The sequence below is a fragment of the Salvelinus alpinus genome, chromosome 24 (assembly GCF_045679555.1).
Source record: "Salvelinus alpinus chromosome 24, SLU_Salpinus.1, whole genome shotgun sequence".
Taxonomy (NCBI): domain Eukaryota; kingdom Metazoa; phylum Chordata; class Actinopteri; order Salmoniformes; family Salmonidae; genus Salvelinus; species Salvelinus alpinus.
Genome location: NC_092109.1, coordinates 35,141,886 through 35,154,049, shown reverse-complemented (window position 1 = coordinate 35,154,049; position 12,164 = coordinate 35,141,886). Strand labels below are relative to the sequence as shown.

The 12,164-nt window shown below is 42.6% G+C and overlaps 1 protein-coding gene across 3 annotated transcripts in view; it reads left to right on the top strand.

The window, feature by feature from the left end:
• Positions 1-12,164, top strand: part of LOC139552730 (bifunctional heparan sulfate N-deacetylase/N-sulfotransferase 1-like) — a 146,803-nt gene that overhangs the window by 64,477 nt on the left and 70,162 nt on the right. The window contains exon 1 of one of the 3 annotated variants that reach the window (XM_071364755.1): positions 11,605-11,828. The exons of the other annotated variants lie outside the window; for them this stretch is intronic. The gene's annotated coding sequence lies outside the window, so the exon portion shown is untranslated. Of the gene's footprint in view, positions 1-11,604; positions 11,829-12,164 lie in introns of those variants that run through there. 3 annotated transcript variants of the gene reach the window in all.

The window sequence follows — 12,164 nt, the reverse complement described above, 5'->3', positions numbered from 1 at the left end:
TGTGAACCTCTAGGCTGACTTCTCCAAAAGCTAATTGGAGTCAGGAGTCAACCTGGAGTCGAATCAATGAGACGAGATTGGAGGTTTTGGTTAGAGCTGCCCTGCCCCATAAACACTCACAAAATTTGAGTTTGCTATTCACAAGAAGCATTGCCTGATGTGAACCATGCCTCGAACAAAAGAGATCTCAGAAGACCTAAGATTAAGAATTGTTGCCTTGCATAAAGCTGGAAAGGATTACAAAAGCATCTCTAGAAGTCAGTGCATGGTAAGACAAATTGTCTATAAATGTAGAAATTTCAGCACTGTTGTTAGTCTCCCTAGGGGCTGTCGTCTTGCAAAGATGACTGCAAGAGCACAGCGCAGGATGCTCAATGAGGTTAAGAAGAATCCTAGAGTGTCAGCTAAAGATTTACAGAAATCTCTGGAACATGCTAACATCTCTGTTGACGAGTCTACGATAAATAAAAACACTAAACAAGAATGGTGTTCAATGAGGGGACACCACGGAAGAAGCCACTGCTGTACCAAAAAAGATATTGCTGCACGTCTGAAGTTCGTGAAAGAGCACCTGGATGTTCCATAATATTCTGTGGACAGATGAAACTACAGTCTAGTTGTTTGGATGGAACACACAACACTAGGTGTGCTGTGCCTTTTTTTTCTCCACAAGCATCAAAACCTCATCCCAACTGTAAACTATGGTGGAGGGTGCATCATGGATTGGGGCTGCCTCAGGGCCTGGACAGTTTGCTATCACTGATGGAAAAATGAATTCCCAAGTTTATCAAGACATTTTGCAGGAGAATGTTAGGCTGTCTGTCCAGACATCCCAAGAATATTGCTGAACTGAAACAGTTTTGTAAAGAGGAATGGTCCAAAATTCCTCCTGACCGTTGTGCAGGTCTGATCCGCAACTACAGAAAACGTTTGGTTGAGGTTATTGCTGCCAAAGGTGGATCGACCTGTTATTAAATCCAAGGGTCCACATACTTTTTCCATCCTGCACTGTGAATGTTTACACAGTGTGTTCAATAAAGACATGAAAACATATAATTGTTTGTGTTATTAGTTTTAGCAGACTGTTGTTCGTCTATTGTTGTGACCACATTTTATGACCAATTTATGCAGAAATCCAGGTAATTCTAAAGGGTTCACATACTTTTTCTTCCCACTGTATTTATATAGCCCTTTTTACATCAGCAGATGTCACAAAGTGCTTATACAGAAACCCAGCCTAAAATCCCACAAAGAGCAAGAAAGGCAGGAACCTAGGAAGAAACCTATAGAGGAACCAGGCTATGAAGGGTGGCCAGTCCTCTTCTGGCTGTGCCGGGTGGAGATTGAGTACATGGCCATTAAGGCTATATTGTTCTTCAAGATGTTCATATTTGACCAGCAGGGTCAAATAATAATCACAGTGGTTATAGAGGGTGCAACAGGTCAGCACCTTAAGAGTAAATTACAGTTGGCTTTTCATAGCTGAGCCTTGAGGTCGAGACAGCAGGTGTGGGATAAGGTAGACTGTGTACACACCACCTAAAGGAGTAAGGACAGGAAAGCAGGTAGGTATGCCAATGCTCTGTCTACCATCTGTTAGCTGCTGATAATTGAATTGCTTCTTAAGTCTGTGTTTGTTTAACCGATGCCCAAGATGGGACAATTCTAAGAACTCCTCAACTATTCTTAATTCCTCTGTTGCTGTGCTTGTCAGCACAGATTGGTTTTTCCACTGGTATTTCACTTTTTTTGGGGGGGGGGGCCTCGGTGTCTGCATGTGTGTGATGGTATGCTCCGTGGACTGAGGTTTCCAGGAGGCCGAGCTGCCATGTATTTGTTAGCGCCATACAACGGTAGAATAATAGTTGTCTGTAGTTGTTGGTTTCCTCCAGATGTGCTATTGTGTAAACGTACAGTATATACACATCAATGAAGGTGTAACAAAAAGGTTTCTCCTGGAAAAGATCAATGGCTGCGAGAGCTCCTGCCGTTTTTAATTGGTAGTGCTCGAGTCGTGATGAATCTCTGGGAAGGCCAAGCCTATTGGTTTCCTTTACCATCCACTAGAGTAAACTCTGCCTTACCCCATGCTTGGACCATGACAGGCTGATGTATCACTCTCGGCTTTCTTTAGCATTTCCCCCTCTCTCCTAAACCTTTCTCACCTCCTCACCCTGGGCCTAGTATACTATACCCTTCTATATGTCCACCTCTCACACACTCATCTTTCCATTCACTGCCCGTTTGTTTTCTGCAGCTAGATATAGAAGCTAACAACACTAGTGCTGTGGATGTCCCCCCTCTTTTCATTTTAAGGTGGAATGATTAGTAATCTCCTGCCCCGTGTTAAGGAATGCACACATTCTTCTAGAATGAATTGAGTGTCCTCTTGGAACATTTTATTCGGTTGTCGTTTTTCATGGTAGTTGTAACATGGTTACCATTAGAAGGTGCTGTCTGTTCCCCCACATCTCCCAAATGAAGATTAATGAGGAAGTGTGTGTCTGTCTACGGGTGCCAGCAGGGACCAAAATATATTTAGTAAATTGGCTCTCCGCTGAACGTTGGAGGAGAGGAACAGTAGGATGCACATGTTCTCCATAATTTTCACCTTGTAGTCTTACAGCGGACACACATCCAAGCCACACATTCAAGCTAGTATGGATTAATTTATGATCCAGTGAGGAAACCGCTCAAGGATTTAATGGGTGTTATTGGGGAGAACTGAGGATGGATCAACAACATTGTAGTTACTCCAGAAAACAAACATAATTGACAGAGTGAAATGAAGGAAGCCTGTACAGAATTAACTTTTTGTCCTGAATACAAAGTGTTATGTTTCAGGCAAATACAACACATTACTGAGTACCACTCTTCATATTCTGAAGCATGGTGGTGGCTGCATCATGTTATGGATATGTTTGTCATTGGCAAGGACTAGGGAGCTTTTTTGGATAAAAACAAGTAGTATTGCTAAGCACAGGCAAAATCCTAGAGGAGAACCTGGTTGTCTGCTTTCCAACAGACACTGGGAGACAAATTCACCTTTCAGCAGGACAATAACTTAAAACGCAAGACCAAATATACACGTGTTGCTTACCAAGACCACGTTGAATGTACCTGAGTGGCCAAATTACAGTTTTGGCTAAAATCGCTTTGAAAATCTATGGCGAGATTTAAAAATGGCTGTCTAACAACCAACTTGACACAGCTTTAAAAAATAAATAAAAATAAAGTGCATATTGTACAATCCAGTTGTGCAAAGTTCTTAGAGACTTACCTAGAAAGATATACACCTGTAATCACTGCCAAAGGTTCTTCTACAAAGTATTGACTCAGGGGTGTGAACAATTATTTAAATTAGATTTCTGTATTTATTTATTTTAAGTTTCCCAATTTTTTTTCACTTTGTCATTCTGGGGTATTGTGTTTAGATGGGTGTGAAAGAAATGCTATCTAGTCCAGTGAAGTGGTACGAATACTTTCTGAAGACATGCCTCATAATATTAAGACATGCCTCATAATATTAAATTCAGGTTTCAAACAGTTATGTATGTTTTCAAAATGCATATTGCTTCCATCTCACATTGTAAAGTGGTGGGTGACGCGCTGATGTTTATGGTGAATGTGAGCCGCACTTCAATTACCAGTTGAGATATAAAAATAGTAGCTCTTTTTAATCGTGCACCAAACCGTTTTTTAACACGCGATTGTGTTTAGAATTGCTGCACAATGAATGGGCTTATGAAAGCACGTTATACTCAAACAGCAACGAGCTGCAGGAGAAATCCTACTCAAAATAGGCGCTGTGTGCTGTACGTGTGTGATAGTTGTTTTGGATAAATAAGCTACATAATGACTAATGAAAATACACACAGGCCAATTTAATTCCAGTAAATTATGCAAATGAACCTATAGACCCATAATCATGGCGGTAAAATGTATTTACATCAACTGGTATTTCCATCAATTAATAAAAAAGCATTATTTCACAATGGGATTTTATTTCTCCCTATCATTTTGGCCCGCAATACTTTATAGTCTTCATTTTTTGGGGGGCCAAAAGTTGTTTAGCTGGCTCATGGAAACCCTGTAACTGAGGTAGTGGGTCCTTTTCAGGAAGTAAAAGGATTAACTGAGTTTCTGGGCTAATGAACAGGGAGAGGTTTTGAGTTTCTTAACAGGGTTTTGGGTAGACATCCTATTATGTCTCACACAACGAACAGATCTGCACACCCGCCCGTGCAATCCAGTTAGTCTCAATTATGTTAGCCCTAATCTATTTACTGGCCATGGAACAGATAGCTCCCCTTGGCTTATTTAAACTTTTTTTTTTAAACACACAAAAGGCTAAGGAAAGACATGTACGTGTGTGCTATTTGTGCAGCTGGTTCCAATCAATAGAGCTGGATGTAAAGTTGTGGTGGGATCAGGGTAAGTTTACTATTGTGTGTATGTATACATCTTCCTCTGGGGGGCACTACCTGGCATCACTCAGCTGGTGTTGGTTGGCTTGTCTCAGCCAGATGGAAGCTGGGTAATGAGTTGTTCATTATACACCAGACAGGTCAAGGGCACAACAATGTCTAGGATGTCAATACAATACCAGGGATGATTAATTAACCATGTAAAGACCTTGGTCTCAAACTGAGCTATGCTGAAGTGTCACTACATACAGGATAGTACAGTCGTGACCAAAAGTTTTGAGAATGACACATATTAATTTCCACAAAGTTTTCTGCTTCAGTGTCTTTAGAAATTGTCAGATGTTACTATGGAAAACTGAAGTATAATTACAGGCATTTCATAAGTGTCAAAGGCTTTTATTGACAATTACATGAAGTTGATGCAAAGAGTCAATATTTGCGGTGTTGACCCTTCTTTTTCAAGACCTCTGCAATCCGCCCTGGCATGCTGTCAATTAACTTCTGGGCCACATCCTGACTGATGGCAGCCCATTCTTGCATAATCAATGCTTGGAGTTTGTCAGAATTTGTGGGGTTTTGTTTGTCCACCCGCCTCTTGAGGATTGACCACATTCTCAATGGGATTAAGGTCTGGGGAGTTTCCTGGCTATGGACCCAAAATATCTATGATTTGTTCCCCAAGCCACTTAGTTATCACTTTTGCCTTGTGGCAAGGTGCTACATCATGCTGGAAAAGGCATTGTTCGTCACCAAACTGTTCCTGGATGGTTGGGAGAATCCTCTCGGGGGATGTGTTGGTACCATTCTTTATTCAGTGCTGTGTTCTTAGGCAAACTTGTGAGTGAGACCTCTCCCTTGGCTGAGAAGCAACCCCACACATGAATGGTCTCCAGAATGCTTTACTGTTGGCATGACACAGGACTGATGGTAGCGCTCACCTTGTCTTCACCTGACAAGCTTTTTTTCCGGATGCCCCAAACAATCGGAAAGGGGATTCATCAGAGAAAATGACTTTACCCCAGTCCTCAGCAGTCCAATCCCTGTACCTTTTGCAGAATATCAGTCTGTCCCTGATGTTTTTCCTGGAGATAAGTGGCTTCTTTGCTGCCCTTCTTGACACCAGGCCATCCTCCCAAGTATTCGCCTCACTGTGCGTGCAGATGCACTCACACCTGCCTGCTGCCATCCCCGAGCAGGCTCTGTACTGGTGGTGCCCCGATCCCGCAGCTGAATCAACTTTAGGAGACGGTCCTGGCACTTGCTGGACTCTCTTGGGGGCCCTGAGGCCTTCTTCACAACAATTGAACCGCTCTCCTTGAAGTTCTTGATGATCCGATAAATGGTTGATTTAGGTGCAATCTTACTGGCAGCAATATCCTTGCCTGTGAAGCCCTTTTTGTCCAAAGCAATGATGACGGCATGTGTTTCCTTTCAGGTAGCCATGGCTGACAGAGGAAGAACAATGATTCCAAGCACCACCCTCCTTTTGAAGCTTCCAGTCTGTTATTCGAACTCAATCAGCATGACAGAGTGATCTCCAGCCTTGTCCTCGTCAACACTCACACCTGTGTTAATGAGAGAATCACAAACATGTCAGCTGGTCCTTTTGTGGCAGGGCTGAAAAGCAGTGGAAATGTTTTTTGGGATTCAGTTCATTTGCATGGCAAAGAGGCACTTTGCAATTGATCTGATCACTCTTCATAACATTCTGGAGTATATGCAAATTGCCATCATACAAACTGAGGCAGCAGACTTTGTGAAAATTAATATTTGTGTAATTCTCAACTTTTGGCCACGACTGTACAGTCATTTCGTTAACAATGGCAGGTAGGCTTGCCACAATTCTGACGCCCCTACGCGGATTAGTCAAAGGTATATGGTTTAGAGAGAAATAGTCGACGCGTTATAATTCCTGTAATAACTTGCGGCTGAACTTGAAAGGGGTTGCTTCGTTATTTTACCGTTCATGTCTTCCATAGAGAATGTCTTGATCTACTTCAAATAAGGTCTGTGTTTCGTGGAGGAGCAGACTGACAGGGGACCATGCAGACAAGCTCTGCGTTCTGCACTACAACCTAAAACTTCTTAACTGGGAATATTGAAGACCCATGAAAGCTGGTGGTTCGTTTTAACATATGTTCTCATGTTATTTGAGACTAAATTGATTTTATTTATGTATTATATTAAGTTAAAATAAAAGTGTTCATTGTTCATTCGGTATTGTTGCAATTGTCATTATTACAAAAATGTCTGTGTATGATATATATATAATCGGTATCGGCTTTTTTTGTCCTCCAATAAATCGGTATCGGCGTTGAAAAATCATAATCGGTCGACCTCTAGTGGACAGGTGTCTTTTATACAGGTAACGAGTGGAGAACAGGTGGGCTTCTTAAAGAAAAAGTAACAGGTCTGTGAGAGCCGGAATTCTTACTGGTTGGTAGGTGATCAAATACTTATGTCATGCAATAAAATGCAAATTAAATACTTAATCATACAATGTGATTTTTCTGGATTTTTGTTTTAGATTCCGTCTCTCACAGTTGAAGTGTACCTATGATAAAAAATTACAGACCTCTACATGCTTTGTAAGTAGGAAACACTGCCGATTTTGCAGGTTATCAAATACTTGTTCTCCCCACTGTATATATATTTACAGAAGTATTCAGACTCTGCTATGAGTCTCGAAATTGAGCATCCTGTTTCCATTGATCATCCTTGAGATGTTTCTACAAGTTGATTGGAGTCCCCTTGTGGTAAATTCAATTGATTGGTACTGATTTTGTAAAGGCACACACCTGTCTATATAAGGTCCTACAATTTACAGTGCATGTTAGAGCAAAAACCAGGCCATGAGGTCGAGGGATTGTCCGTAGACCTCTGAGACAGGATTGTGGTTAGGCACATATCTGGGGAAGTGTACCAAAACATTTCTGCAGCATTGAAGGTCCCCAAGGGCACAGTGGCCTCAATCATTCTTAAATGGAAGAAGTTTGTAAACACCAAGACCTTTCCTAGAGCTGGCCAAACTGAGCAATCGGGGAGAATCAGGCCTTGGTCAGGGAGGTGACCAAGAACCCGATGGTCACTCTGACAGAGCTCCAGTGTTCCTCTGTGGAGATGGGAGAACCTTGCAGAAGGACAACCATCTCTGCAGCATTCCACCAATCAGGCCTTAATGTTAGTGGCCAGACTAACGAAGGAACCCCTTTCAAGTGACAGCCCGCTTGGAGTTTGCTTAAAAGCACGTAAAGGACTCTCTCAGACCATGAGAAACAAGATTCAATGGTCTGATGAAACCAAGATTGAACTCTTTGGCCTGAATGCCAAGCGTCACGTCTGTAGGAAACATAGCACCATCCCTACGGTGAAGCGTGGTGGTGGCAGCATCATGCTGTGGGATGTTTTTCAGTGGCAGAGACTGGGAGACTAGTCAGGATCAAGGGAAAGATGAACTGAGCAAAGAACAGAGACATCCTTGATGAAAGCCTTCTCCAGAGCGCTCACGACCTCAGACTGGGGCGAAGGTTCACCTTCCAACAGGACAACGACCCTAAGCACACAGCCAAGACAACGCAGGAGTCGCTTCGGGACAAGTCTCAATGTCCTTGAGGGGCCCAGCCAGTGCCCCGACTTGAACCCCATCGAAAAAAAGAGTTTCCTGATATTAGTTGTAAAAAAACATATTTTTTAAATTATTAATTTTAGAATAAGGCTGTAACCTAACAATGTGGAAAATTGAAGGGGTCTGAATATTTTCCAAATGCACTGTATTGGTTATGTGTCTGAGCAACGTTCTATCGATTTTCTTGGGGTCATTTTATGTGTATCTGAGCTATTGCCGTTCATGTAGGCAGAAATTCGGCCAGTATGACAAAGTGATAAATCTGCCCTCGCTACACTAGAGGTTAATAGGAATATGACTTTTAGATCGCAACAACGTCTATCATTCATGTCAGATTTCAATACTGGCCGATGTCATGACTCGTCTCTCGAGCCATTAATCAAATTTTTGCGATATTCCTACCTCAAGATATTTTGAAATTTAACAGAGGGTCCATCACATTTCTCCTATTTGTCTGCCTTGTCAGTCCAGTTGCATGGCGACATTGCACTGCCGTTGTGATTGTCAGACTCCACTGTGCGAGGCACGTCGATCTGCAGGTTGAACATGGTGAGATTGCCCTATCAATTTAGGAGTATACAGTTTGTTTAGGCCATTTTATAGCAAACTAGCTACTTCACATGTTGATATTGACTGGTATTATTGTGTGTAGCTACGTTTGCTAGCTAGACAGCTAGCCAGCCCATAGAGAGCATTGCATTGTGGGTTTTGTAGTCGACTTGAGCTGTAACAGATTTCCACAATGATTTTAACATGTTGCTACTACCATACAACAAAATAAAAAATTGTTTAGAAAAAATGTTATCATTTAACACTAAATTGTAGGAATTCGTGGTTTTGGGTGGATTTTTCCTTTAAGAGTATAGGGACGACGCTGCTCCCAGCATCTGGGTTTGGAGCGGAATGGCTTCCCTGTTCATGTGCGGTAGTAATTACACACCGCTTCCAATTATCTCCAGTAATGTGACATCCAAGTGTACTTCCATAGGAATCACAGAACGGTGTAATACAGATCGCCTCCCCAGATTCTGACAAAGGTTAGTGAAATATACATCCTGCCTTTGGTAAACAGGAGTGAGCAATGTAGATTAGTTTCTCTGTCTGAGACATATAAACAAATTGTGTTCCAATCCTTTCTCTCGCCCCTGGATTTATGCTAATAGCTCTGGCGTTGTGTTCCCCAGAATTAATTTAGCCAGTTAAAGTGGACACAGGATTGCAAAATTGCAGTTCCCTAAGTAATTTCCTCTGTCTCTGCTTTCAGGGGAATACTTGTGAGGGGGATGGAGATGAGGGTCAGCATGTTTTATCTGCGGATGAGGGAAGTGACATTGTCTGGCTAGAAAAGAACTGGGCAAGATACAGCCCACATGGATTTAGGCTAGAAGAACAAATCGTCCCCCCCCAAAGAACAGCAAGGGCCCTCCTGTTGAATTTCAAAATCCCGATGTTGCCCTCAAGCCAAAAATGATTGCCCACACTGAATGAGAGCCACTGTGACTTTAAATAAGCATAACAAGCTAAACGTTAACCATTTTAAGTTCATTCTTAACTCAAATGCTTGATACCCTCTGGTAAATAGGGGTGTTTACGTCAGGCTGACACGCTCTCTGGGTTCCCTGAGAAAGGTATCACAATTTACTATGATCTCATTAGAGAACTAAAATCACAATCTTATCGTCACAAAAACATTCTCTTTATCCCGGATATTTTCCAACGTAAAGTTGATATGCACAGTATGAAAACTCTTCAAGTTTACTACATTTTTCCATATGTGTTATTTCATAGATTTGATGTCTTCACTTTTATTCTAAAATGTAGAAAATAGTCAAAATAAAGAAAAACCCTTGAATGAGTAGGTGTTCTAAAACTTTTGACCGGTAGTGTATATCGCATAAAATATTTTTTAAACGCCGCAGAGCCCCGTGTAATATCTGTTTTGATCAGTGTTCTCCATCAGTCTTCTCTCTGTCATCTCTCTCCCTCTCTACTCTTGCGGCTGCTTCAGTGCTGTCAACAGATTGTTCCAAACAATAAAGATTCCACTTTGCTTCTTTAATATAATCATTCTTTCTAGGATTTCAACAGTTCACCCAGGTAACCGCCAAAATAAAGGAAACGCCAACATTTATTTTTTTACCTTATTTAACTAGGCAAGTCATTTTAAGAACAAATTCTTATATACAATGACGGCCTACGAACATTGGGTTAACTGCCTTGTTCAGAGGCAGGACAACAGATTTTTACCTTGTCAGCTCGGGGATTCGATCTAGCAACCTTTCGGTTACTGACCCAACACTCTAACCACTAGGCTACCTGCCGCCCAAAGTGCCTCAATAGGGCATTGGGCCACCACGAACTAGAACCGCTTCAAAGCACCTTGGCATAGATTCTACAAGTGTCTGTAACTCTATTGGAGGGATGCGACACCATTCTTCCACAAGAAATTCCATAATTTGGTGTTTTGTTGATTGTGGTAGAAAACGTTGTCTCAGGCGCCGCTCCAGAATCTCTCATGTGTTCAATTAGGTTGAAATCTGGTGACTGAGATGGCCATGGCAGATGGTTTACATCGTGTTCATGCTCATCAAGCCACTCAGTGACCACTCGTGCCCTGTGAATGGGGGCATTGTCATTCTATGGGGGCATAACAATTGTAGCCAAAATAATGGCCAAAATAATGGCCTGCCAAGCATTTTATACATGATGGGATGTTAATTGCTTAACCTTTTAACTCAGAATCCACATCTGTGTGGAAGCACCTGCTTTCAATGTACTTTGTATTGCTCATTTTACTCAAGTGTTTCCATTATTTTGACAGTTACCAGTATATTGAAATGAAATGTTTTGCCTGTATCGGGCGGCCCTACGGTCTCTCTACCTATCTGCCTTTAAGGCCAACTGTGGGCACAATATTTTAATGTACAGTAATCACAGATGGCTTGAGAAACCCAATTTAAATTATGCATTTTATGACCGCTAAGTGGTTGTTGGACACAACTGGATTTCTGGAGAGACTGTTAGTTTCAGTTTACTGGCCTTTTCATGTTTCATATCTGTGCTGCTTCAGAAGAGCTTTGGAAGTAAACTACATTGCAGCGTGCAGTGGTGTATCATATTGGATTTAGACCCACAGCTTCCCTCAGTCTTTATCTCTGAAAACACAGACTTTTCCCCTGTCCCCCGCCCTCCCTTCCTTTAATGTCAGGAGACAAACACCTCCAAACGGGAAGTAATCCCCTTACCCTCATGCCGGAGTCAGTCCACGGGGGGATTATGTCAGGGGTACAGCTCATGGGGTTAGCGCCGTCCCAGTGAAACAGGAGATTAGCACGCTGACAAAAACGCACATTAAATAAGCAGCGTGGTGGGCTCGCAGCTCACCCCAAACACTGGTCATGCAGTGCGTGGGTGGGGGGGTGCACCCGCTCTCGCCAAGTAAGTACTCTCTAGGGATTGGAGCGACACAGCAGGTGTGATGGTGGTGGTACAGATTGTGCTGGGTTGGCGCAAGAGGGCTGGCTGGTGGACTGTGCGTTCATCACCAGACGTAAGCAGCTGTGTGTGTGTGTGAGCTCAGACGGAGCTGAGCATGGTGGGGAAGTGGAGTTGAAGTTCAGAGTAGAGCAGAGCGCCTGTGGAGGTAGGAGCAACCCTAGCTAGTAGAGTGGAAATTGGAGGAGCACAGAGGCTATCCTGGCAGGGACACCACACACACACACAGCTAGAGGGCCCTGGAGGATAGTTCTCTTCACAGGATGGACACGCTTCACAAGGTACTGTGGCTGACGCTTTCCTTCAGAGTGGCTCCATCGACAATAAATGGGACTGTATGGTTTTATAGGTTAGGCACTTGTGTTCTCGTTGTAGGCTGAGGCTATATTGACAAATCTTATTCACTGGTTCAGATTGATGTCTTGGACAGATTTAATTTGGTTAACTGAAAATGGGTTCCGGATCCATCAATGCACTAGTCCATGTTGGACACCAAGTTGTGGTCACTGCTCTGTATGTCTGTACATTCATCTGCCACTTGTTTGCGCATTTGGTCCAGTCTAGATAAACAGGATTAGAGATTTAGGATTACACTTCCCTGACCCTCCCCAGATTGT